Raw genomic sequence first — 26,694 nt, 5'->3', positions numbered from 1 at the left:
ATTTTTGTTCTTTTCTTTTGCAAGCATTCTTCAGGGGTTGAGTTTAAGAGAATGGCAATTACAATATACTTTCCATAAACACAGACCAAGTGGTGATTGCAGAACTATACTTGGTAAGAGGAAGAAGCCACTCTCGGATGAAAAACCTGGATAAAAGAGAGGACAGTGGTAGATAATCAGGAGTTGGCTTATTGTATATCTCCATATTACATATGTAAGCATGTATATACATATGTATGTAGCAAATTAACATAAATATTATATGCATCAAGAAGATAATTGGGAGGCAGAAACCCTAAGATATGAATAACGGATGAATTACGTACCCTTGCCTTTTTCTTACTTGGAAAAATAGAGTCGAAATAAATGTTCTCTAAACACACTCCAATACTTTGGCCACCTGATGCAAAGAGCCAACTCATTGGAAAAGACCTTCATGCTAGGAAAGTCTGAGGGCAAAAGGAGAAGAGAGCAACAGAAGATGAGATGGTTAGATAGCATCACTGACTCAGTGGACGTTGAGTTTGAGCAAACTCCAGGAGATAGTGAAGGACAGGGAAGCCTGGCGTGCTGCAGTCCATGGGGTCACAAAGAGTCGGACACAACTTAGCAACTGAAAAACAACAGAAGACCCTCATGTGATCCTAATTCTCTCTGGCTCTCCAAGTATCGCTGAAAGCTGCCATGGGAGTGGCCTTCAGCTGTAACCAAGAGGAGTGGGCACCTCCGGTTATGACATAAAACCCGAGGAGGACAGCAACACAGAGGATTCTTACCCCTGCTTTGCATCTCACATCTCCAATTTCACCCCAAACTTCTGGCCATGGACTGAGGATTCTGATAAGATCCCAGAATACATGGGGTCTTTCCAAGGCACTGACATAATCATTTATATGTTTTACAGAGAGCCTGTCCTTAGGGTGTGCCCCCACATCTCCTTATCCCACAGAAATCAGGAGGCATTTGCCGTGGGGACCTCCAACTCAATGAATGATGAGGCCTTAAACAATTTACCAACTCTTCTGTAGCTAGCAGAGCAGCCAGTGTTTCATCTTGCATCACTCTATCACGACACCAAATCAGCTCCATATGGTGGGTGAGACCCAGATCACAGAACAGAGGGCCTGCCCATGAGGACATCTGGAAGTCCTTTAACACGTGCGCCCAGAGAGACTTGAATGGATCATTTATAGTCGGTCCTGGGCCCATGTGCTGGAGATACCATTACCGTGCTTTATCTGCCATGCAGAGGACTTCCTGCCCAAATAATGCTTTCATTTTGGTTTTATCATTGCTGTGTATTGGAGGGCTTGCTTTCTTTGGAATATGTGATCTTTATGTGGTAAATGACTCTGAACCCATCCCCAGCCCCCAACATTTAGAGCCAGATGGTGCCAAGTATCTATGGTTACAATAACCCAGGGAAAAACTAGACATGGATCCCAAGGATTCTGGGGATCACTGATACTTATTGGGGTTTATGAGATTATGGAGGGAATGAATCAGCCTGTCTTGGAAAGCAGCCTGGGCATCAGGAGATGTAATTCGGTGTTCAAGTTTCTGTGGAAGTTGGAAACTGGGAGATCAACTTGACGAGTGTTGGCTCTCTTATTGGGGTGGCCCACTTGATTTCCCTCTCCAAAATTTTACAGAGCACCAGATATCATAATGTTGCATTGGCCAGTATACCATAAGAAGATGATATGGGCTTCCCTGGTGGTCCAGTGGTTAAGAATCTGCCTGCCAATGCAGGGGACACCGGTTCAATCCCTGGTCCAGGAAAATTCCACAGGCCATGGAGCAACCAGGCCCGTGTGCCGCAACTACTTGGCCCATGCTCTGCAACAAGAGAAATCTCAGCAATGAGAAGCCCGTGCACCTAGAGAGTAGCCCCCACTGGCCTCAACTGGAGAAAGCCCACACAGCAACGAAGACTGATGCAGCCAGAAATCATTAAAAAATTTTATAAGAACATGTGTACAGGCACAGATACATACTCTGAAATTCATAATTACTATAAAAATGAAGACCAACCAGCAACATGTTCATAGAACCCCAAAGAATTCACCATTGTTGGAATTTAAGGAACTAGAATTATCCTTTTATTATACACCATCTCTGTGCTATAAGTACAGCAGAAAACTCCTGAAAGTAGATGGAAAATATTTACTAAGCACCTTAGTAGGCTGAGGGGCTTCCCCAGTGGCTCAACAAGAAAGAATCCTCCTGCAATGCGGGAGACACAAGAGACACATGTTTGATTCCTGGGTCAGGAAGATCCCTTGGAGGAAGAAATGGCAACCCACTCCAGTATTCTTGCCAGGAGAATCCCATGGACAGAGGAGCCTGGCGGGCTGTAGTCTATGAGGTCACAAAGAGTCAGACACGACTGAGCAACTGAGCATGCACACACACACACACAAATACACACACACCTGGTAGGCTGAATAATGCCCCGCAAAGATGCGTGCATGTGTGCTAAATTGCTTCAGTCATGGCCGTCTCTATGCGACCCCATGGATTGTAGCCCACCAAGCTCCTCTGTCCATGGGATTCTCCAGGCAAGAATACTGGAATGAATTGCCATGCCCTTCTCCAGGGGATCTTCCTGATTTAGAGATCGAACCCAAGTCTCTTCTGTCTCCAGCACTGGCAGGTGGGTTCCTTACCACTATCACCAACTGGGAAGCCCACCCCACAAAAATACCAGGTCCTATTTCCCGGAACCTATAAATGCTACCTGATAAAGAAAAAGGGTCTTTGTAGGTGTGATTAAGTAAATGGTCAGGAGTCGGCGAGATTATCCTGGATCATCTGGATGGGTCTTTGAAACAGCCACAAGTGTCCTTATACAACAAAAGCAGAGGGAGATTTGACGCAGAAGAGAGGAGAAGGCAGCGTGGCTTCAGGAAAGCCCAGTAGCCTCCAGGAACTGGAAGAGGCAAGACGTGGATCTCGACCACAACCTCCAGAGGGAATACAGCCCAGTTGACACCCTGATTTTGGCCTAGTGAAATGAATTTCTGACCTGTGGCCTCCCAAACAGTGAAAGAATATAATCCTGTTATTTTAAGCCACCAAGGGTGGGGAAATTTGTTAACAGCAGTGACAGGAAACTAACATTGGAACTAACATAGGTACATTAAAGTTGCTCTGGGACTTCCCTGGTGGTCCAGTGACTAAGACTCTGAGCTCTCAAGACAGGGGGCCTGAGTCTGAGCCCTGGTCGGGGAATTAGGGGGCTTCCCAGGTGGCTCAGTGGTAAAGAATCTGCTTGCCAATGCAGGAGGTGCAGAAGATTCCAGTTCAATCCTGGTTGGGAAGATTCCCCTGGAGAAGGAAATGGCAACTCACTTCTGTTTTCTTGCCTGGGAAATCCCAGGGACAGGGGAGCCTGGAGGGGTACAGTCCACAGGGTCACAAGAGTCAGACACAACATACACACACACACACACACACACACACACGGAATTAGATCCCACATGCAGCAACTAAAAATCCCACGTGCTATGTGCTACAACTAAGACCCAGTACAGCAAAATAAATGAATTTAAAAATGAAGCAGTTGTTTTGTGAATTCCCTAATGGTCCAGTGGCTAAGACGCTGCATTCCCAATGCAGTGGTGGGCCTGGATTCAATCTCCGGTCAGGGAACTAGATCCCACATGCCACAGCTAAGCCCTGGCACAGTCAAATAAAAAAATATTTTAAAGGGGTTGTTTTACACTAGTCGTCCGTTGTTGTTGTTCAGTCGTTAAGCTATGTCTGGTTCTTTGCGACCCCATGGACTGTAGCCCACCAGTCTCCTCTGTCCATAGGATTTCCCAGGCAAGAATACTGGAGTGGGTTGCCATTTCCTTTTCCAGGGGATCCTCCCATCCCAGGGATCGAACCCACCTCTCCTGCACTCGCAGGCGGGCTCTTTACCATCTGAGCCACCAGGGAAGCCCCTGATTTATGCTAGTACTCCTTCCTGAAACTGCTCTGCCTAAAAACGTGCTGTGGTAGAGCTGCATGTAGATCTCCTCTCTCTCTCTCTCCCCCTTGTGGTGTCCCCTTCACCCTCTTTTAGAGAGAAAAATGTACCTCTCCTCCACCCTGAACCTGATTGTACTGCAGTACCCCAGGCTGTGAAAATGTCCCAGGGGACAGACCTTTCCAAATGTCGGTGTCTGAGAAACTTCTTTTAATCAAGCCACTATAACCTCCATCTGAGGGTTGAGTCATTTCCCACATTGGTGATACTTCTATTAAGGTCAAAGCGTAGTGATTCCCCCTAGGTTGAGACACTAAATCCAGACACACTGTAGATTGAGGTGGCAGGAGGGATGGGAATGGGAACTTAATGGCTTTACCTCTTCGGCGCCCCGACTACAGTCTTGTAGTCATCACCCCTTAGGGAGAGTCTGCTGAGAGCAAAGCAAAGGAGCTGTCAGTGTGAAATACTGGAAGCCGTGGAACTTCACTTTAACACGGCCACAAACCAAGGGCAAGGGTCCCTGCCTTATCTCTTTATCTGTCTGTCGTGCTGTTAGAACGGTCAGGATTTACACACACAGATACACACACACACATATCAGGGGAAGAACCATCTGCTGCAGGCACGTCTTCTCTGCATTTTCACCATTCTCAGGAAAAGTAAAAAGTCAAATGAGTGTGAGGTGCATATTTTATTTCATTTCAAGCAGGAGGAAGTAAAAACTCCTCCCCCTCCCCCGTTTCTTCCAACAGATCAACGTTGTGACTTGGAGGAAAAGGAGAATAGATCAGAAGAAAGAAAGAATTTTATATCTTCTTGATCATTTGTTGTTGTTGTTCAGTCGCCAAATCATGTCCAACTCTGTGCCACCCCATGGACTGCAGCCCACAAGGCTCCTCTGTCCTCCGCTAGTTTATGTCCATTGAGTCGGTGATGCTGTCTAACCTCTCATCCTCTGTTACCCCCTTCTCCTTTTGCCTTTAATCTTTCCCAGAATCAGTCTTTTCCAATGAGTGGTCTCTTTGCATCAGGTGGCCAAAGGATTGGAGCTTCAGCTTCAGCATCAGTCCTTTCAATGGATATTCAGGGTTGATTTCCTTTAGGATTGACTGTTTGATTTCTTGATTATTTACTCAGCCCACGGAAGAAATGATGTCATTAACTTTTACCAGTTGGCTGTTGGAAATCTATATTTACCTCTTACTGGCAACACATCTTCTGCTGTGTTTTCCAACACCTCCTCCTTTCTTCACTTTGCTTATATACTTCTCAGGTCTCTATTAGCATGATTGGAATATTCTCCAGGGGATCTTCCTGACCCAAGGTCAAACCCAGGGCTCCTGCATTGCAGGCGGATTCTTTACCATTTGAGCCACCAGGGAAGCCCATATATATATGTATATATTAACATAATGCTTCACAACAGGACCATTAATGTGCCTGTTATAAGCTCCTCAACTACTAGCTAACTAGCAGCCTCGAATTGTCTCTTCTTTATTTGCAATTTATTTCTACAAGTCCATTAAACTCCTCCTTCAAAATGAAAACAATTATTAATGTATGGATGTATAGACAAAGCATTCCAGTATGCAGTCTAAATGATGTATGTTGGGGAGTGGCTACAATTTAGAAAACACCTTTGTTTAATTTGAATTACTTCCACCTCCTCAAATTTTATATCACTCTAATTCTGTCAAATTGTTTTCAACCATGAAATGAACTTGATAGTATGTGTTATGTGTATAAATTCTCAAGTGTCTGACTGTCATTTATAAAGATATCTTGAGATAACATGAAACATAAAACTTTGAGATGAATAAACAGCTCATTGTTCACAACTTATTTTAAGAAAATATAAAAATGTGAGATTTCAAATTTCATAGGGACAATTTAGCTCTGATTTATCTAATTTTAGCTTTAATAAAAGGTGACTGTCAGTACAAGAGTAGCAAGTAAAATTAATATCATCTGATAAGATTCAGTAAAGATTTGTTGTGCGTTCTAGAAATTAAGAAGATTAATGATGAATGATTGCGTTAACAAACTTGAAGTCTGAAAATTTTACTTTGATTAATAATTACTTATCAAAATCCTATTTGCTATGGAATATATCTTATTAATATGCAAATATCTTATTTGATCAGTTACTTTGTAAGAATTATGATGATTATTTAATCCTGAATAAACATTTAACACATAAAGCCTTATAGTCAGAAGAAGGAAAGTCAGGCCTTCCCTGGTGGTCCAGTGGTTAAGAATTCACCTCTCAATGCAGGGGATGCAGGTTCAATTCCTGGCCAAGGAACTAAGATCCCACATGACACAACAAGCAGGCACAAGTACTGCAGCTACCAAGCCCACGCCCGCCAGAGCCCGCTTACCGCAGGACGCAGCAAAGATCTGGCTTGGGACACAACTCGGCAGCTCAACAGCGATCACTGAGCTAAGAGCTCTAATGGATAAAGCGGACACTGTGGGAGAACAGAGGGCAGGGGACAGTGGAAGCAGGGAGATGAAAAGTCGAAGGAGGACTCAGAAAGAAATGCTAGAGATCAAGACGCTGTAACATGAACAAGGATGTCTTTGATGGGTTTATTAGTAGACAGGGCTTGGCTGAAGAAAGATCTCTGAGCTTGAGGATATGTCAATAGGAACTTCCAAAATGAAATTACAAAGAGAAAAAAAACTGGAAAAGAAAGCCAGAGTATCAAAGAACTATGGAGACAGGTGCACAAGGTATGACAATGCATGGGGGGGTAGGGGGTTGGGGGAGAAACCAGAAGAGAGATCTGAAGCAGGATGACTGAGAATTTCTCCCAAGCAATAATGTCAGACACCAAGCCACAGATCAAGGAGACTCAGAGAACACTAAGCAAGATAAACACAAGAGAAAAAAATGACACCTTATGTGTATACTATTCAAACTGTGAAAAATCAAAATTTAAAAAAATTCCTGAAAGAAGTCAGAAGGGGAAAAATTAAAACCTTACTTAAAAGAGTAGGAAAGATAAGAATTACCTGACTTCATCTCAGAAGCCATGCAAGCAAGAATAAAGCAGAATGAAATATTTAAAGCTTTGAGAGGAAAAACAAAGCAAAACTACTAACCAGGATTCTATATCCTGAGAAATTATCTTTCTAAAGTGAGGAAGACATAAGACTCTTTTGGATGAACAAAAATTAAGCGATTAGATGACCATTAGACCTGCCTTGTGATTGAAAGAAAATGATATAGGTCAGATATGTGGATCTACATAAAAGAAGAAAGAGCATGAGAGAAGGAATAGTGAAGACAAAACTTTTATTTTTCTTATTCTAACAGATAACAATTTGCTGTTTGTTCAAAATAAGAGCAACAACATAGTTAATGATTATAACTTATACAAAAGTGGAAATGACAGGAATGACACAAGGAACAAGAGGAAGGAATCAGGAATATTCCATTATTATATGGTACTTGAACTGTTCATGAAATGGTGTGAGGTTACTTGAAAATAGACTTGGATTTGTTGTAAATGTATATTGCAAACTCAAGGGCCAACACTTAAAAGTAAAAAAAAAAAAGTATAATTGATATGCAAAGAAAGAAGAGAAAACTGAATGATGTTTAATTAAAACCACAAAAGGCAGAAAAAGAAGGAAAGACAAAAATAGAAAAAAAGAACAAGGACAATAAATAGGAAACAGTAATAAACATGGTAAATATTTTTTAAGATTTTTTTTAATGTGGATCATTTTTAAAGTCTTTATTGAGTTTGTTACAATATTGTTTCTGTTTTCTGTTTTGGATTTTGGCCACAAGGCTTGTGGGATCTTAACTTCCCCCCAGGGATCAAACTGGCACCCCTGTTGGAAGGTGAATTATTAACCCCTGGACAGCCAGGAAAGTCCCAACATGGTAGCTATGAATCCAATAATATCAATAATCATGTCAAAAGTAATTTGTTTCAATATGCCAATTAAAAGAGTAAAGTCAGTGGATGAAAAAACAAGACCCAACTATATGTTGTCTACAAGGATCCCATTTAAAATATAAAGATACATTAAAATTAAAAGTAGAGGAAAGGAGAAAGACATGCCTTGCTAACACTAACCAGAAGAAAGTTGAAGTAGCTATATTAATTTCAAACAGACAAGACTTCTGAGCAAGGAAAATTATTAGGGTTAAAGAGGGGCATTTCATAATGCTTAAAGGGCCAGTTCTCCATGAAGACATAACAATCCTTAATTGTTAATTTGACAGAGTATCAAAATACATGAGGCAAAAACTGGTATTGTTGCAAGAGGAAAGAGATGAATCCACTACTCTAGCTGAAGACTTCAACATGACTCTATCAGAAATATACATGTCCAGTAGCCAGAAAATCAATAAAGACATAGTCAAACTCAGCAGTATCATCAATCAACTGGATACAAAGGACATCTATCGACCACTTCATCCAACAACAAAACACACTTTCTTCTCAAGCTTATGTGGAACATTCACTAAGCTAGAGCACATTCTGGACCATAAAGCACACCCCTTTACAAAAAAGCAGAGAAATCATTCACTCTGCCACTTCAGCCACTCACAGCAACATCTCTGAGCCCCTTCTGCTATTCTGCTGCTTCAGCCCAGCAAAATTCACACCATGGATCAGCTTAACTTTCACTTTCTCTATTTCTACTTCTCACCTTTAAATAGTGAAGGACAGGGACTTCCCTGGTGGCGCAGTGGTTAAGAATCTGCCTTGAAATGCACAGGATGTGGCTTTGATCCCTCATCAGGGAACTAAGATCCCACTTGCCGCAGGGCAACTAAGCCCGAGTACTATAACTAGAGTCCACGCAGCTCAAGGAAAGATCCCAAGTGCTGTAACTAAGGCCCGACACAGCCAAATCAATAAATGCCTTTTTTTAAAAAAAAAAAGTAGCACAATTATTCTCCACTTAAAAATACATAAATTATGTACAGCACATAGAACTTTGATAAATGTTACATGGAAGCCTGGATAGGAGGGGAGTTTGGGGGAGAATGGATACACATATATGTATGGCTGAGTCCCTTCACAGCTCACCTGAAACTATCACATTGTTAACAGCCTATACTCCAATACAGAATAAAAAGTTCAAAAAGAAAAAAAATAATAAAATTTTTAAAAAGTAACAGTGAAGAAATCATACAACCTCATGAAATGGTAGGATCTCAAATCCACAAGAAACTTTTCCTGAGTCTTCACTACGCTATGACAATTTTTCTGTGTTTCTCTCATAAGAGTTTATCTCCTGTTTTTCATGGTCACTATTTCAAACCTACATCATAGAAAATCTGTGCATTGCTACACCCCATCTCTTTCTCAACAGACCCCCAGCTTCCCACATCTCTGTAAAATAGAATTGATAAGATGGAAACACTTTATACGTTCCTGTGTCTCATCTGCAAACTCACCAGTCTCCCTACAGGTCATATTCACCTTACTTATAAAAAGATGGGCGAGGGGTCTCCTCTTAACCTAAAACTAGTCCTCCTACTTATGACCTGGATCTCATTCCCAACAGTATCTTTGGGGACTTAATTCTATTAATTACCATCTTTCTCACCTCAAGTTTCAACTCTTCATTCTATACTCTTTTCCCCCTTTAGAATTTAAAGGTGCAGTTTTTTCATTTAAAAACTCCCATAAGCACATGTCCCTCATCAAATCTTGCTCTCACACCTGATCCTTTGCACAGACTTGAGGAAAGTGTTGCCTGCAGGAGCTGTGCACACCGCTCACCAACACCCGTTGCACTGAGGTCTGTTGTGCTCAAACTTCACTGAAAATCCCAAATTTGTGATTGCCAAAGACTACTTATTGCTGATTTCTATCATACTTGACAAAGGCCTCAGTAAAGATCCTCAACAAAAATAACATTAAGCTCTTATGTTTCCTGCATTGGCGGGCAGATTCTTTACCACTAGTGCCACCTGGGAAGCCCAGTGATGATTATACTTTAAAAAAAAAAAAAAAAGTGACAAACATAGAATCAAGCATAAAAAAATTCAAAGCAAAAACTATGACATAGGAAAGGAAGACTCATATTGTATTCATAAAGCTTAAAATTGGTAGAAAGGTTAAACTGATTTGAATCTTTATAGACGAGTTGTACTGAAATATATAAAGGGAAAATAATTTGTAATATTTGGAAAAATTGGCCAAAAAATTGAAGTAAAAAACTGTGATCCAACTCTCTAAGTCTTTGTATAATTAAGTAGTTCCCTTAATTAGTCCCTTCCCAAAAGTACAGAAGATATAAATAAGTCTAAATTAAGAGATGGATAAAGTCAGCTTTTAGTTGCTTTAATAAGCACTATTAACCATATTTTAGATCAAAGAAAATGTAAATAAATTCCTCCCAAACCAAATCGTTCATGCCATAGTCTTTGGCCCCTTATTTATTAAAACTGGGTGTTAAAAACAAAAAAATTTAATGAAATTTCAAGTGAAAAACTCAACCACCTTGAAATAGTAAACTACTGTGTTACATGTGTGCATGTATGCTAAGTAGTTTCATTCATGTCCAACTCTTTGCAAGCCCATGGACCGTATGGACTGTAGCCCTCCAGGCTCTTCTGTCCAAGGAATTCTCCAGGCAAAAATACATGCCCTCCTCCATATATAACTCCTATGATACATAACTGCTACTTTAAAGACAAAATCCAAGCTGAGATCATAGTAATATTAAACATCAGTACTTATTGAATAAAAGCAAATTTGAATTCCAAGAAAACTCAAGCTTTAAATTGTTTTACTGTAAACCAGATATATTGAAAATAAATAATCTAAACATACAACAAAAAGAAGTTAATAAAAGGAAAACAAGGGAATTTCCTGGCAGTCCAGTGTTTAGGATTCCATGCTTACACTGTGAGGGCTGTTTCAACCCCTGGTGAGAGAACTAAGACCCCACAAGCTGCATGGGACAGCCAAAGTGAGAGAGAGAGAGAATTCATATGGCATTTTAATGGTTCATGATCAAGTACACGGACAGAAAGCTAGCAAAATCCTGATGCCATAATCTGAAAAACATTGCTTTAGAAAAAAAAAAAACTTAGTCAAACTTTTATTTGTTGGTATAGAAGAAAGCTGCAAAATATTAGCAAAGCAAATCTAAACCATAGTAAATAAATCACATGCAATGAAAAAGCACAAGTCTTTCTACAGAGTTGCAAAAATGAATCAGTCCTTAGAAAGATCTATGAACATAATTAACTATATTGATGGATCAAAGGAGATTTTTCTAAAGCATATAATCATCCTCAGAGTTGCTAAAAAGATTTTTGAAATGGAAGAGTTGCTCCTAACCTCTTTGAAAGTATGGTTCTTTGTCAAATAAAAATAGGATATTCAATTAATGTGATACATTATATCTATCTAAAACCAACAGCAAATATTACTCTTAACTCTAGGAGTCCAGAAGCATTCTTATTAAAATCAGGCGTGGCATAGATTGCTAGTAACTGCTGTTATTCAAAGTGAATTTGGAAATCTTTGCCAACACAGTCAGAAAGGAATATGTGTATGTGTATATGCATATATTTACATGTGAATATGTGTCTATGTATATATACACATAAATATGTTGGAATTATGGAACAATATTGTCATCATTCACAAATTAAATTCATGAATCCATTTTGAAAATCTGAAAAACCTATTGAAAAACCATTGACATTAATAAAAGATCTTGCTTTGGTCACTTGTGGCAGAATATGTGAAAATCAATAGCCATTTTACATTTCATTAATGATCAGTGTATTATTCAGGATTGCTTTGGTTGCAAATGACTGAAATCATTCTGAAAGAAATTGGGCGAAATAGACTGTTTTGGAAGGACATTTAGTAGCCCACGTGACCTTCAGTCCTTTGGTCCCATGAGCTGTCAGGTAAAGTCAAGGGCAGCTAGGAGCCTCTCGACCACGAGTCTCCTGGAGTCAGGTCCTGAACACTGGTGGTCTCGACCCAACTCTTGTTTGCTTTGATCATCAGTATCTGTCACTATAACTTGGGTTTCTCCACCTGGTTTGAAGTATGGTATTCCTCAGGTCCCATGTCTCACCTGCTGTATCTTCCACCACCAGAAGGGGTCTTGTTCTCTGTGTCCCAAGTTACAAGACATTGGGAAAAGACACTGGCTAGAATAATTTATCCCCATCAGTTTCCTAAAATCCTTCAGTGGATCGGTGGTGATGCAAGAGATGCAGGTTCAAACCCTGGGTCAGGAAGATCCCCTGGAGAAGGAAATGGCAACCCACTCCAGTATTCTTGCCTGAGAAATCTTCCATGGACAGAGGAGCCTAGTGGCTACAGTTCATGGAGTCAAAAGGAGTCAGACATGACTCAGCGACTAAACCGAAACAGCAACAAAATCCCTAAGAGAGTTGGAAACAAAGGTTGAAGCTGAAACTATCTACATATCTTATTTCAGAGTGTTTCACTCTAGATCCCACTTAATTCTGGAGCCAAGAGAAAACAGAGAGGTGAGCTGTTCTGATAACAGGGTCTCATCTCACCTCCAGAGCCCAAAGGCTGTTGAGTTTCCCTGAGATTTCCCTCGCAAATAATTTAAAAAGAATACATTTCTCAGAACAAACAGTTTAGGAAATATCTGTTGCGGTAATGACTGGCAGGGAGCATTGATCTGAGGTAGGATATTGGCTGTCAAACTGCCACCCAGGCAGGCAGAGAACCTCAGCCCGTCTTTGATGTGGAAATCCAGAGGGCGAGGTTCCTGTTGAGTGGGCTTCTGCAGCCTGTGTGCAGACAAAGGACAGACGCAGAGTCAATAAAGTCCTTTTCTTGTTGGTGGCAGCAGCTTGGAATCTGGCTTCCTGTGGACCAGATCCTTTTGATTCTACTGACATCTATGGGCTGTGACTTAGCTATGCTCTTTTCTTTTCTTTATAGAAAGAAAGAAAAGCAATGCTCCTATTTTTTTTTTTAAGGTTTTCTTATACATATGTAGTTTTCTGAAGATGATAGAGTAAAACTACTATTTTTCAAACATGGAGCTCTTGCCTTTCTGTCCCCCAGAGATAAGCGAGGATGGAAAATTCTCAAATCAAAAGCTGTACCCAGGGAGAGAAGGGAAACCTCCTACACTATATGTGCATATGTAAATTGGTACAGCCACTATGAAGAACAGTATGGAGGTTCCTTAAAAAACTAAAAATAGAGCTACCATATGACCCTGCAATCCCACTCCTGGGCATATATCCAGAGAAAAGCATGATCCGAAAGGACACATGCACCCTAATATTCATTGCAGCACTGTTTACAATAGCCAAGATGTGGAAGCAACATAAATGTCCATTGACAGAGGAATGGATTAAGAAGATGTGGTACATATATACAATGGAATATTACTCAGCCATTAAAAAGAAGGAGACTGCCATTTGCAGCAACATGGATGAATGCAGAGATTGTCATAGTCCATGAAGTATTAATAAGTCAGACAGAGAAGGAGAAATATATGGCATCCCTTATATGTGGAATCTAAAAAAAATGATACAAATTAACTCACAAAATAGAAAACGAAACTATGACTGCTAAGGGGGAGGGATAGTTAGAGAATTTGGGATGGACATATACACATTGCTATATTTAAAATGGATAATCAACAAGGACCTACTGGGTAGCAGCCGGAGCTCTGCTCAATGTTATGTGGCAGCCTGGATGGGAGGGGAGTGTGGGGGAGAATGGATACATGCATTTGTATGGCTGAGTCCCTTCGCTGTTCCCCTGAGCTTCCACTACAGTGGACATGGGTTCAAGCCCTGGTCAGAAAATTAAGGTCCCACAAGCTGCACAGCAAAAAAATAAAGAAGAAACAATCAAAACTGCACCCATGATTACCCCCTTCTCCACTCTGCTTTCTTCAGTCATGAGGGATCTTAGTTCCCCCAGTTCCCCAATCAGGGATCAAACCCAGGCCCCCTGCACTAGGAGCATGGAGTCTTAACTTCTGGACCACCAGTGAAGTCCCACTCCATCACTTTTTAAAGTGGTTGACCACATGTGAACATTTAACTGCAAAAGGAGGGAAGAGATTTTCTTTCTCAATCAAGCAACCTTGTTTCTTCACTGAGGGTAGTCCCAAATAATCTTTCATTCATGATGAGAAAATTAGCAAACCACAAATAAAAATATGAACAGCAGCATGTTCCAGTGGGCTAGGCTTTAGCCAAGAACTTCAGTGGTCCATGACCTCTGATTTTATGCTCAGTGATTGGTCAAGGATGTATTTGCCAATTGGAAAGACACCTTTCCATCCTGGGATGACCTGAAATCACAGCCACAACAAACATTGGAAGGTTGTAAGAAGACAACACTCGGCTTGATGACCACCTAACAAGAGGAACCATGGAACACCTCATTTCCTCCTTACTTTGTAGGCAGGATGTAGTAGAAAGACCATGTACTTTGCAGTCTGATAAAGCTGAGTTTGAAACTTACTTCTGCTCCTAAGTGTGTGTACATGTGTTAGTTGCTCAACCATGCTTCTAAGTATATGTCATTGTTGTTGTTTAGTCACTGAGTCATGTCCAACTCTTTTGCGACCCCACGGACAGTAGCCCACCAAGCTCCCCGTCCATGGGATTTCCCAGGCAAGAATCCTTGTGTGGGTTGCCATTTCTTTCTCCAGGAGATCTTTCCAACCCAGAGATCAAATCCACCTCTCCTGCATTAGCAGGTGGATTCTTTACCACTGAGTCACCAGAGAAGCCTACTAAGTATATAGATGAGCCTAATCAATTGACTTACTTTCACTGAGCCTTACAGTCATCAGCTGCGAAATATAAAAGCTAAGGATTTTAACCACTCAGTCAGTTCCATCCCCATTCTCACTTCTGGGCCGAGGAGAAGTGACAGCCCCCACAGGGCCCTGGGTGAACAAAGGACCCTTGTGAGAGATGAGTCTCAGCTTCCCCTCATCCCAGGAGCATCCCAGTCTCTGGCTCCTTAGCCTGGTATTTCAGGTCAGGGTTATTTTATCCTCAGGAATAACTGCAGCCTTCGGATGATGAACGCTAAGTCTTTAGGGGCCATTTTTAAATCCACTGTTAATATGGAGTGACACTGAATTCCCTGATAATCGGATTAGTGTATATTGCTCAAACTGTCATTCAGAACTCAAGCCCCTTTATCTCTTTGCTGATATGAAGCTAAGCTTCTTGACTCACTTTGCTGCTGTCTCTTCGGAGTCATCAAGAATCTGACTTCTTCGAGCCAACAATTTTATTTGCTTAATCTTGGGTGAAGAGATTAGGGATTTAGAGAAGATTTTTCAACATCCCTGCCATTCCTAGAGAGAAGGCAAATTCCTTCCTCCTGCACCCTTCTCTCTCTGCCACCAGTGCACACACACCAACTAGAGGAATGCAAACACCCAACACACACAACACTACACTCAGGTACAACATGCAACACAACACACAAAACACAGATGCTGCAAAAACCAGTTTAGGAGACGAAGAGGAACGCACACCTGCTGCTTGTTTCATCGAAAGGTGGCATTTCTGTGGCTCCAAGAGAGCAGTTCTCAAAGTTTAGGAGGCCACTGAGATCACTTGGCTAAAATGATGCCCTTCCATTGTAAGACCTGTGAACAAAAGGGTGCTTATATCCATATACTCTGCCAGAGGCCAGCTTTAACCACAGCCTGGCAGCTTTCAAATGTGGATGCCATGAGATTAGAATGGGAGAAGATACAAAACTTCATACTATTGAGACCTGTTCAGTAATGCTCAGCAAATCCCCTGATGCCCATGGATCCTTCATTCACCATATTGCATTAGAATATGTAGTGCTCAACTCAGACTGGGCTTTGCAGCTTCACTTAGCCTCCTTCCAGGGACAAAATAAGACAGCCACGTCGTGAAAAACAAAGCTCTTTCCCAACTTAAGGACTGACAGTAACATTTTTTATTCAAAGAGGTGTTTTTGTGTAGCTAGACCAGGGTGGTCAGGACTCGGCAAAACCTAGTTTTAAAAATGGGATGTAGGGGCTTCCCTGGTGATCCAGTGGTTAAGAATCCACTTTGCAATGCAAGAGACAGAGTTCAATCCCTGGTCTGGGAAGATCTCACATGCTGTGGAGCAACTAAGCCCCTGAGCCTGCTCTCTAGAGTCCAGGGAACTGCAACTGCTGAAGCTTGCATGCCTAGAGCCTGTGCTCCACACCAAGAGATGCCACCATAATGAGGAACCCATGATCCACAACGAAGAGTAGCCCCAACTCGCTACAACTAGAGAAAGCCCACACACAGCAACAAAGACCCACAAAGCCAATAAAATAAAATAAATAAATCCTTAAAAAAAAAAAGACAGGGACAAAACACCTACTTAAAAGAAAAAAAAAAAAAAGATGGGCATGTGAGTCAGATGAACTCAGATCCCCCTGTGTACCTGGCACACATCCAGGTGTAGATCCACTTTGCTTTCGTACTGATGGGCTGGGCTGCATCTTCCTCCTTCAGCACTAGTTGTGCATCTAAACATTCAGTAACTCTGAATTTATGGCTCAGAGTTGCAGAGTCCCTCCTCCTTTGACTCTACTTGTCTCTAGGAACCAGGGTAGACAAGTTAGAAATCAGATATATAAACATAAGTTACCCAATGTCAGACAGTCTTTCTCCACCCCTCCTTCCACAGCGTGCTGGGTTATGTTACCCAGGCCCTGCCCTGGATAGTGTCACACACTGTCAACTCATCAGACATCATATACCTCCACATCTCCCAGTGCTCTATGCCTCAAAGAGGTGAGGAAATGACTCTCAATTCCCAACGTGCTTTCCTTTAGCTGTCTTTATCTCTCCTAAGTTTCCTTGCCAAAATCTACCTGTCATTCTGCTATCTACTTTACCTCCTACTCTTGTGTTTGAGGGACACTAGTTTTATATGCTAGAGCTTCAAATTAGCAGAAATTGAGCCTCATCATCGCAATGAAATGTATTAGTAGTGCTTCAGAGGCTGTTCTATAGTGTCCGCAGTTCTACAAACAGGTGTTCGGGAAGCAGAATGAACAATAAACATGGTATTGTATCCATAACAATGTTCTGAACTGCCAGAAACAAAATACTTGACTAAAAGTGGCTCTGACAATATTATCTTCCATAATAAGATGTCCAGAAGAAGGTGGGTGCTGAGTTAGTGCAGTGGGCCAACCAAGGCTTCAAGGACCAGGCTCCTTTCATCTTTCTCCTCCATCAGCCCACGGATCTGGTCCTTAAGCTTACTGGCTCATGATCACAAGATGGCTGCTACTGTTCCAGGCATCATATCTTCATCCAGAGGCATTCAAAGACAATGAGAAAGGCTGTTATTTTTTCTTCATCTCTGTTAATTGACTTCCCAGAAGCTTCCCTGTGTATTTCACTTTGATCCCACTGACCTACATTAGATCATACACTCAAACCCAAGCTGCAAATAAAGCTGTGGAAACAAATGTCTGGCATGGTCAGCTTTTATGTTCAGGGGAAACCTCTATCTTAAGCAGGCAAGCCCAGTAGGTTGACCATCTCATCCTGGTTTTAAACCAGAAATTTCCTGGTTTTAAAACTGGAAGCTCCACATCCTGGGAAACCCCTCTGTCTTGGGAAAACTGGATAGCATCACCCATCTATCATGGTGGATGCCTGTAGGGTGTTGGCAAAGAGGAACAGGTAGTAAGGATATGCCTACAGCCTCAGGAAGGGGCTTAGGTACAGTAGGTGGCACTTAGGAGGGATTTGAGAGGGGGAGGAGGGGCTGTTGCATGAGCTACTCTGACTAGAATGGATGGGTCAGGATTAACATTTAGCTGTGAAGCAAGAAGGGGTCATTCATGACTCAGGGGTGGGGGGAATCCTGTCTCAAGTAGCAAGAATGCCCACTTATTATCTCATAGTTCCACGAGTCAGAAGTCTGGGCACAGAGTGGCTCAGCTGAGTCTTCTGTTCAGGATCTCACAAAGCTGAGATCAAAGGGTCTATGCTTTTTCAAGTTGTTGGAAGAATTATCTTCCTTCTGGTTGTGGGACTGAAGTCCCAGTTTCCTTGGCATATAATTTTCTTCATCTTTCAGCCAAAACAGTACATTCTACCTTTTCCTGCCTCAAATTCCTTATTTTCCCTTATGGTACCAGCTAGGGTAGGATTTCTACTTTTAGGGGCTCATGCGATTTGATTAAGCCCATTCAACAACCCGGGATAATCTCCCAGTCTCTTAAAGACATTTGATTAGTAACCTTAATCACACCTGCAAAGTCCCTTGGCCATGTAGCGTAGCATATTTATCAGATTAACACCGAAGGGTGAAGGTCACGGGAGACAAAATTCTCCCTACAGATGGTTAAGTAGACAAGTTAGGAGATCGCTGGTCACATTTTGCCACAATAAAGAAGAAAAAGGTTTCTAACAATAGAAATAAGCCTTAGGTTAGATGGTCTGTCTTATGAAGCACTGAGCCCTCAAAATCTAGAGCCACCTGAAATGCTCTTAAAGAAATTCTTGCAGTGAGCAAGACGGGACTGGATGATTCCTAGGATTCCATCTAACTCTAAGATCCTACAATTCCAGTTTTCAAACAGTTATATACCTGCCAAGTAGAGAAAAATATAGTATGTTTGATTGATGAAAAGACAGAAATTTTCAGAAAATGATCAAACCCTTCTAATACAGGTGTTTTTACTTTCTCTGCAATGACTTGCAGTAAAACTTGAAAGTAAAGACTTGCAGAAACTGACCTCTCCTTTCGCATTTCATGGAGTTATTGGCTCTGAGAAAAAGCTTGGAGACACCTAGAGATCCCCAATATTGCCTGTCTTAGACTAGACCCTGGGTGATTGGGAAATATTATGAAACACTCCCTCAGAAGAAGCTGTTAGGATAGCTCACCGATTTGTAGTTGTAGGGACCTTTCCCCTTTAGGTGACAGGCAGAGTGCTGAAAGTGGAAACAGACTCTTGTGGCCCGCCCTGAGACCAGGCTTTTATTGATGGTAAGGCAGGAAGTGGTTGCAGGCTGGATGGAGCTGTGAGGAGCTGGAGATGATGGATCATGAAAATCTGCTTTGAAAAAGGAGAATTCTCATGGCTCTAAAACTCTGTGAGAGTGGGAATTTAATTAGGATATCTTTAGCTACTCAGTTCAGTTCAGTTCAGTCGCTCAGTCGTGTCCGACTCTTTGTGACCCCATGATTCGCAGCACGCCAGGCCTCCCTGTCCATCACCAACAAACACTAATATCAAAGCACAGGACACTAATTTCTGTCATATTCTTGCCAAGTGTTCATAACCTCAATAGAACCTGAGAGAGCATTAGACAAACCCAAACTGAAGGGCGTTTTATAAAATGACTGACCAGTATTACCCAAAAGCATCAAGGTCCTAAAAACTAAGGAAGAGTCCAGGTTGGAGGAGGCCAAGGACATTTGAAAACTGAACACAATGTGAGGCCCTGGATTGGTACACACTAGTCAAAACATTGCACAGGATGATTAAAGTCTGGTGTTTAACCTAACAGTATGATGCCAGTTTGAATGTCCTAGCTTTGAGAATTGTACCATGCACATTCATTCCATTAGAGAAAGCTGAGGAACTCCATACTAATTTTGCTAACTTTTCTATAAACCCAAAAATGGTTCAAAATAAAAACTTTAAAAATGCAATGACAGGCTCTTAAGAAAATAACAATAATATTTAAAGTTGTACTCTGCAACCAATGCTAAACTCAAACAGAAATCCCTATTCTTCAATGCCTTTTGTTTTTGCCACACCATGAGGCATGCGGGATATTAGTTCCTCAACCAGGGATCGAATCCATGCCACCTGCAGGGGAAGTATAGATTCTTAACCACTGAACCACCAAGGAAGTCCCTTAAATGACTTTTATTATTAGAAAGAAAGACTGGAAATAAAAGAATCAAACATTTTTCATTCAGAAAATTTGAAACTAAACACAGATAGCTGTACATGCATAAAAGAAGAAAGGAAAAATTACAAGAGCAAGTATTAATAAGCTGAAAAAAAGAAAAACAGACTAAAGCTAAATGAATCAAAAGAGAAAACATAAGTACACAATCTAGAGTCAAAGAAAGGGATATTACCATTTATATCCATATATAGCCGTGGATAGAGAGATAATTTTTAAAATCCTAAACAAATATTGTGTATTAACCTTTCATTTTAATGAGTGGAAAATATTCCAGGAAAACATAAATTATGAAAATTGACATAGGAAAGTTAAAAGGCCTAATAACAATGGAAGAAATGGTTTTTTAAAAATTGTTAAAAACCACAAAAAGGACAATAGTCTTTAGTTTTATGAATGAGTTTTTTCAAGTGTTCAAAGAATATTGAATTCTCATGTCAATTAAACTATTAAGGGCATGGAAAAATATAGAAAATTTATCAACACATTTTCTGAAATGAGAATGATTCTGATGACATAAATTTGGTAAAGTATAAAAGTGAAAGTGTTTATCTTACATATGCAATATAATTACTATCTCAGAGAGCTTTGCTTCCCACTTGTAGAATTTTCTTCAGTTTCTTTTAAATTTAGAGATTGCAAAATATAGAAAACAGAATAAAAATAAATTTTAAAAATATTTGAGTCATTCTTATTTTACTATATTCTCTCTTAACCTATTACATCACTTGCCCTGGGGAGAGGCCTTATATATTCCTTGTAATTCTTGTTCTGGATGCATCTTAGGAAACCCCAGTCTTCTTGGTGTTGTTTTCAAGTCTCAGCATCTTTCTATTTTTACACATTCATACCAACCTCTCTATTTCATGTGCCCTCTGTTTTCTGTCTCTCCTTATACCTCTTGTACATGTTCTTTTAAAATGGGAATTATGAGAAAGTCTAGCCACATTGATTTTTTTATAGATGTCTCCCCCTTTTCTTCTTCATCAAAAAGATCATTCATAAGTATATTGTCAGAATTTAATTTTTGAGAGCGTTTCATCCTTTGTGGATGAAAGGGACCATTGTTGTTGTTGTCGTTGTTATTCAGTCACTATGTTGTGTCCAACTCTTGCACCCCATGGACTGCAGCACACCAGGCTCCCGTGTCCCATCTCCCAGAGTTTGCTCAGGTTCATGTCCATTGAGTTGGTGCTGGCATCCAACCATCTCATCCTCTGCTGCCCTCTATACAAGCACAGATATGTATGTATGAACAATATCGTAATGTTTTGTGAGTTTTTGAAAGCTGTATAAAGATACTGTAGTTCACATTCCTCTCTCTCCCTTGCTTTCTCTCTCTCTCCATACATATATACATATATATATACATATATGTATGTGTCTATATGTGTGTATATGTACATATATAGATAAGCCATAGATAAATGGAGGGATGGCTAGAGGGAGGGATGAATAGGCAAACAGACAAAGATAGATAGGTAGATAGAGATAGATAAACAATATATATAATGCTTTCTGGTTTTACTGAAATGTAAATAAATACAGGCATTCATTGTCCCCTCCACCTGGTTCACTCACTGCTTTTCCTTTGTGGAACCTGGTACATGAGTCACCACGGTGTATCCATCAACACCCCCCTCCCCCCACTGAGAGACATTTGCCATTTCCAGGTTTTCTGATTACAAACAATGTCAGTAGGGGCATGTCTTCCAGCCCCTGTCTGGGAGAGTTAAGTATCCAGACCTAGAAGTGGAATTGCTCATCGAGAGCAGAGGTCAGCACAACACGTAGGAAATATTTTGGTATTTTAGGTCTTGGTCAAAGCTACTCAGCTCAGCTCCTGGAGCACAAATGCAGGCAATGCAAAAGGGAGTGAGGGCCCTTGTGCACTGGAGAAACTCCCACCTCTGCCCCCAGCAGAGCATCTTCAGCATCACTCCCATGGCCAAACCCCTCCCCAATGGTGCCCACTCAGCCTTCCCTACAGTCTTGCTTCCATCTATTTCCCTTCATCATTTCTTGTCTTAGAGATGTTTGCAGAGCTGAAAATAGAGGCTGCCCAAGTCAACAGTTTCTCCTATATTTTAGGAGCCTGGGTTCATTGAAAAGATTGCATGCTTGAGGTTCAGAGTGAAGAGGTGTATGTATGTTTGTGTGAGAGAGAGAGAGGCTTTGAAGGCCACCAGAGGGGTAAAGGAGAGATTCCCCAGACTGTGATCGGTTGCTTGCTCCCTTGAGCAGGGGCACCCTTAGTCCCTGGGAACAGGATGTGGCAGGATCACAGTGGAATGACTCAGAGGTGGCCCAAGAAGGTTCCCAGCCTCCAGGAAGAACAATCCCAGTTAAGGTGCCAGACTATATCCCAACCATCACCAGGGTGGGAATAAGAAGAGAGAGACTCCCCGCCCCCGACCACTGCAATGACCTGAACTGTTAACCGTCTAGGATTATTATGTGATCTGGAGGAGGAGAGAAGGAGGAATCCCCATTTAAAAATGTCTCTTGAGCTTGGAAAATTATTTTCCAGGTAAAGAAAGAACTTTGATATTTACACATTATATTAATGGAAATGTAATCATAGATTATTGCTTGGTTCTGCAAAGAAGAGTTGTTACATTATCTAAAAAAGGATAAATGCTGTGGCTGAGTTCTCAACTTTTAGAACCAACTCTAGACTTCATGGGTGGAAACCTTGCTTAGATAACAAAATGTAAATTTATAAACCTTGATGAAGGAAGCATAAAGTTGAGGAGGTAGATGGGAGCATTGGTGAAGTATGGGGGAAGAAAATTGCCAGTATGCAATGGAGACATCTTGGGGTATCTAGGAAAAGAAATGGACATCAAAGGACTACTTTGAATATGTAGGTGTGACTAAAGAAGGATCTGGGTGATGCTAGTCATACACTACACATAGGGGATAGGATTGGTGGTGATAAAAGTGACAAAAATCCTTATCTATCAAACTGAAAGGCAACAGGTAACAATTAGAGTGGATTAAGGGACTTCCCTAGTGGTCCAATGATTAAGAATCCACCTTGCAATGCAGGGGATGCAGGTTCAATCCCTGGTCAGGGAACTAAGATGCCACATGTGGCAGAGCAACTGAGCCTCCAGGCCACAACTAGAGAGTCCACCCACCACAACTGGAGAGTCCACGGACCACAACTAGAGAGGCCACGGACAGCTAGAGAGGCCATGGACCACAACTAGAGAGTCCACACACCGCAACTAGAGAGTCCACGGACCACAACTAGAAAGGCCATGGACCACAACTAGAAAATCCACATGCCACAACTAGAGAGGTCACAGACAGCTAGAGAGGCCATGGACCACAACTAGAGAGTCCACAGACCACAACTAGAGAGCCTATGCACCACAACCAAGATCCTACATGCTGCAACTAAGAACCAATATAGGCAAATAAATTTTTTTTTAAACTGATTAGAGTAGATTTATTTGGAGTTGGTAGCCTAAATGTACTCTTTAACTGTGGTGTATGAGAAGACTCTTGAGAGTCCCTTGGACAGCAAAGAGATCAAACCAGTCAATCCTAAAGGAAATGAACCCTGAATATTCATTGGAAAGACTGGAGTTGCAGCTGAAGCTCCAATACTTTGGCCACCTGATGTGAAGAGCCAACTCACTGGAAAAGACCCTGATGCTGGGAAGGATTGAAGACAGGAGAAGTGGATGACAGAGGATGACGTGGTTCAATGGTAATCACCGACTTGATGGACATGAGTTTGAGCAAGCTCCAGGAGACAGCAAAGGACAGGGAAGCCTAGCATGCTGCAGTCCATGGGGTTGCAAAGAGTCAGACACAAACTGAACCACAAATCTATAAAGAGACAACACCCAAAAGAACAGATACACACACAAATACATATCTGTTAATCAAGGAGTAAACTAATGTCAACCACAGACTGCAACCCTTTTTAAAAAATATAGTAGGAAAAGTACAATATGCTGATGTCATGAATTTTGCTGGGATCCTTCATACTTTGGTGAAAGCTATTTTCTTCCATCAAAATCTGAGGGTAGAGGGGAGGAGTGCAGAGCCAGGATTGAAAATGAGAACAGGGGAGGCAGGCAGACAGACCAACTCAGGGGAAGCTGCCCCACGCAGGTGGAGACACTCCCAGCCAGATGGACCTTAAGTTGAATCAGGGATAAACTTCGGAATGGGAGACGGTAACCAGGAATGCAACGTCTGGCATTTTGTAATTTCTGAAGAATCCCAGTTAAATTCCCTTTCCCTTCAGTAAACAAGATGAAAACCACTGTCAGCCATGTGTGTGGTCTCCGTGGCACATAGGAGTCAAGGTCACAGCCAGGACAGTGAAAGGGAAACCCAGCGGCCACTGGACCCCAGGTGCTGAGAGCAGGGGGCATCACCCCCTCTACTGGCATCCTGGGGGGACTGCCACTGGGAGGCTGAGCCCTGGCTTGGAGATGGGAAACCTGGAAGCCAGGAAAACTTGGACAGCGAGCTTCTCGGCCAGTAGCAAACAAGGTAACACCTTCCTCTACTGGGAAATTCCATTACGGAAGAGGAAACAAACCGAAGCCATCTTCACAGCCGACTAGAAATTTTGCAAAGAAATGATTTATTTTTAAATGATTGTAAAACTGGGTTAGAATCATCATCATCATCTTTTATTTGCCTGTGACAGTTACTTTGCAAACACTCTGACATTTGTCATCTCATCATACCCCTAGCAATTACTATTTTCCTCCTTCGCAGAAAACACAGCATCCCTAAAGTGTGACAACAATGCATGACTAAGGTCCTGCATCAATCCCAGGCATGCCCTTTAGTTTTGTCTCTGCTGTACCATCCAACCCAGAGGCCCTAAGAAGAGCCCAGTAATCAGAAAACGTTTGTGACTGCCCCTCAGGTCCACAGTGATTCCTACATCTGTAAGCACAGAACCCTCGAATGGACTGGAACCCAAGGGTGATTCCTGTTTACTCCACCCTGGTGCAGGAGGCTGCACCAGGAAGAAGAAATGAAGCCCAGGTTTTGGGATTTGTGGATTATTCACAGGCACCCACACGCGACCCACACCTCCCCTGCTTTATGGCATTGCAGGAGAGTTCATAAAAGAAACAGGCTTTTCTCCACAGCAGAGTTGCATGTTTTGAAATTATAAGACAGTAAAAGGAAGCTCAGATGAAAGAGTGGGCTGGCTGCACTTTTTCCCTGTACCCACCATTTAAACTTTTGACACCCAATCACCCTGCTGTTTCAAATGGGGAAGCCGGGTCGAAGCTGGTGAGATGAGAACCGTCAGTAGCAGATCAAGCAAAGCCTGCTTGTCTTAGCCCAGCGAGGTGGTGAGCCCCTTAGCACCTTGTCAAACACTAAATTTAATCCCAGCTTTATTTTCGAATCGCTTTTTAAAAATACACTAACCATTAAGCAATCTGGGGAAAGGTCCTTTTAAAATGATTTATTACGTGTTAACAGCTAAAGAAAACCTAAACAATGTCTCCATAAAGACCCACGATCACGTTTTTAATTAAGAGCCACAACTTTTAATGGAAAGCATAATATGCCCATTCATTTCAGGGTGCTGGTGGCAGCGGGGCCAGGCAGCTTCGGACTCCGCGGAGCACCGCAGCTTTGATTCACACCTCAGGGTCTTCTGCTAAAGAAAATAACAATAAAGTCAGATCCCTTTAAGCCTTGAGTTTGGGAATTGCAACCCAGAGAAAGGACACATTTTGTTCCACTACAGAGACGTTTGTTAGACTGTTGCTAAAGTGCCCACAATAGCTCACTCAGTGCTCTGAGTAACTCAGACGCCCCCTGAGTTTTAGTATGTGACTAGGTTGTTCTAAATGTGACCCCGGGACTTTCCTGCCCAAGCTCAGGGGAGGCTCTGCCCTCTGAGAAACAAATCATCACTCTGTCTTTCTCACACTGGCCCCTTAGATGGTTTTTCTTCTCCAGCTCTTTTATTTAAGGTTAAAATTCCATGATGGGGGAGAACAGAGCTGAGTCCCTCTGTATGGTCCTGCAGGGAAGCCACGATAGTACCACCAGCACAGATTGGCTGCTTCCCACGATCCTGGTTCTGCAGACTCTGATGAGGGCCCCAGAGCATCATCTCACGTGACCCTGGTGACAAGGCAGTAAACAGCGTATCACCCCCCGTTTGCAGATAAAACACTGAGGCTTGGAGAGGGTGAGGAATTTCCTCTGGTTGCTGAGCAGCCTCACAGTGGCAGGCTGCGGATGGGTAGGGTGGGGCTGGACCCAGTCCTTGCCCCAAAAGAGGTTTAGGTCTTGCTGGGAAGACAGGACTTGAGCACATTGAAACAGAGCCAGCCACACAGGACTGCGGCTGGAAGAATCCAGTGACAAAGCGTACAGATAGCCGCGTTGTTCCTAGGTACCTACGGGGAGTTAGTTCCAGGACCCCACAGATCCTAAAATCCATAAGTGCCCAAGTCTCACATAAAATGGTGTGGTACTTGCATATAGCTTACACACATCCTCCTGTGTCCTATTTTTATATTTTTAATATTTTACTTTTATACAATATAAAGCTTATTTTCCATTTACAGTTATTACAAAATATTGGCTATATTCCCTATGCTGGACATCTTCAAGCTATCTTTTAAAAATAAATAATTTTATTTATTTATGTCTGTGCTGGCTCTTCGTTGCTGTGGGGCTTTTCTTTGTTTTGTTGGGGGGGGTCTTCTCTCTTGTGGTTGGCAGACTTCTCATTGCGTGGCTTCTCTTGTTACAGAACAAGGGCTCTGGGGTA

The sequence above is a fragment of the Cervus elaphus genome, chromosome 5 (genome assembly GCF_910594005.1).
Source record: "Cervus elaphus chromosome 5, mCerEla1.1, whole genome shotgun sequence".
Lineage (NCBI taxonomy): Eukaryota > Metazoa > Chordata > Mammalia > Artiodactyla > Cervidae > Cervus > Cervus elaphus.
This window is presented reverse-complemented; position numbering follows the sequence as displayed.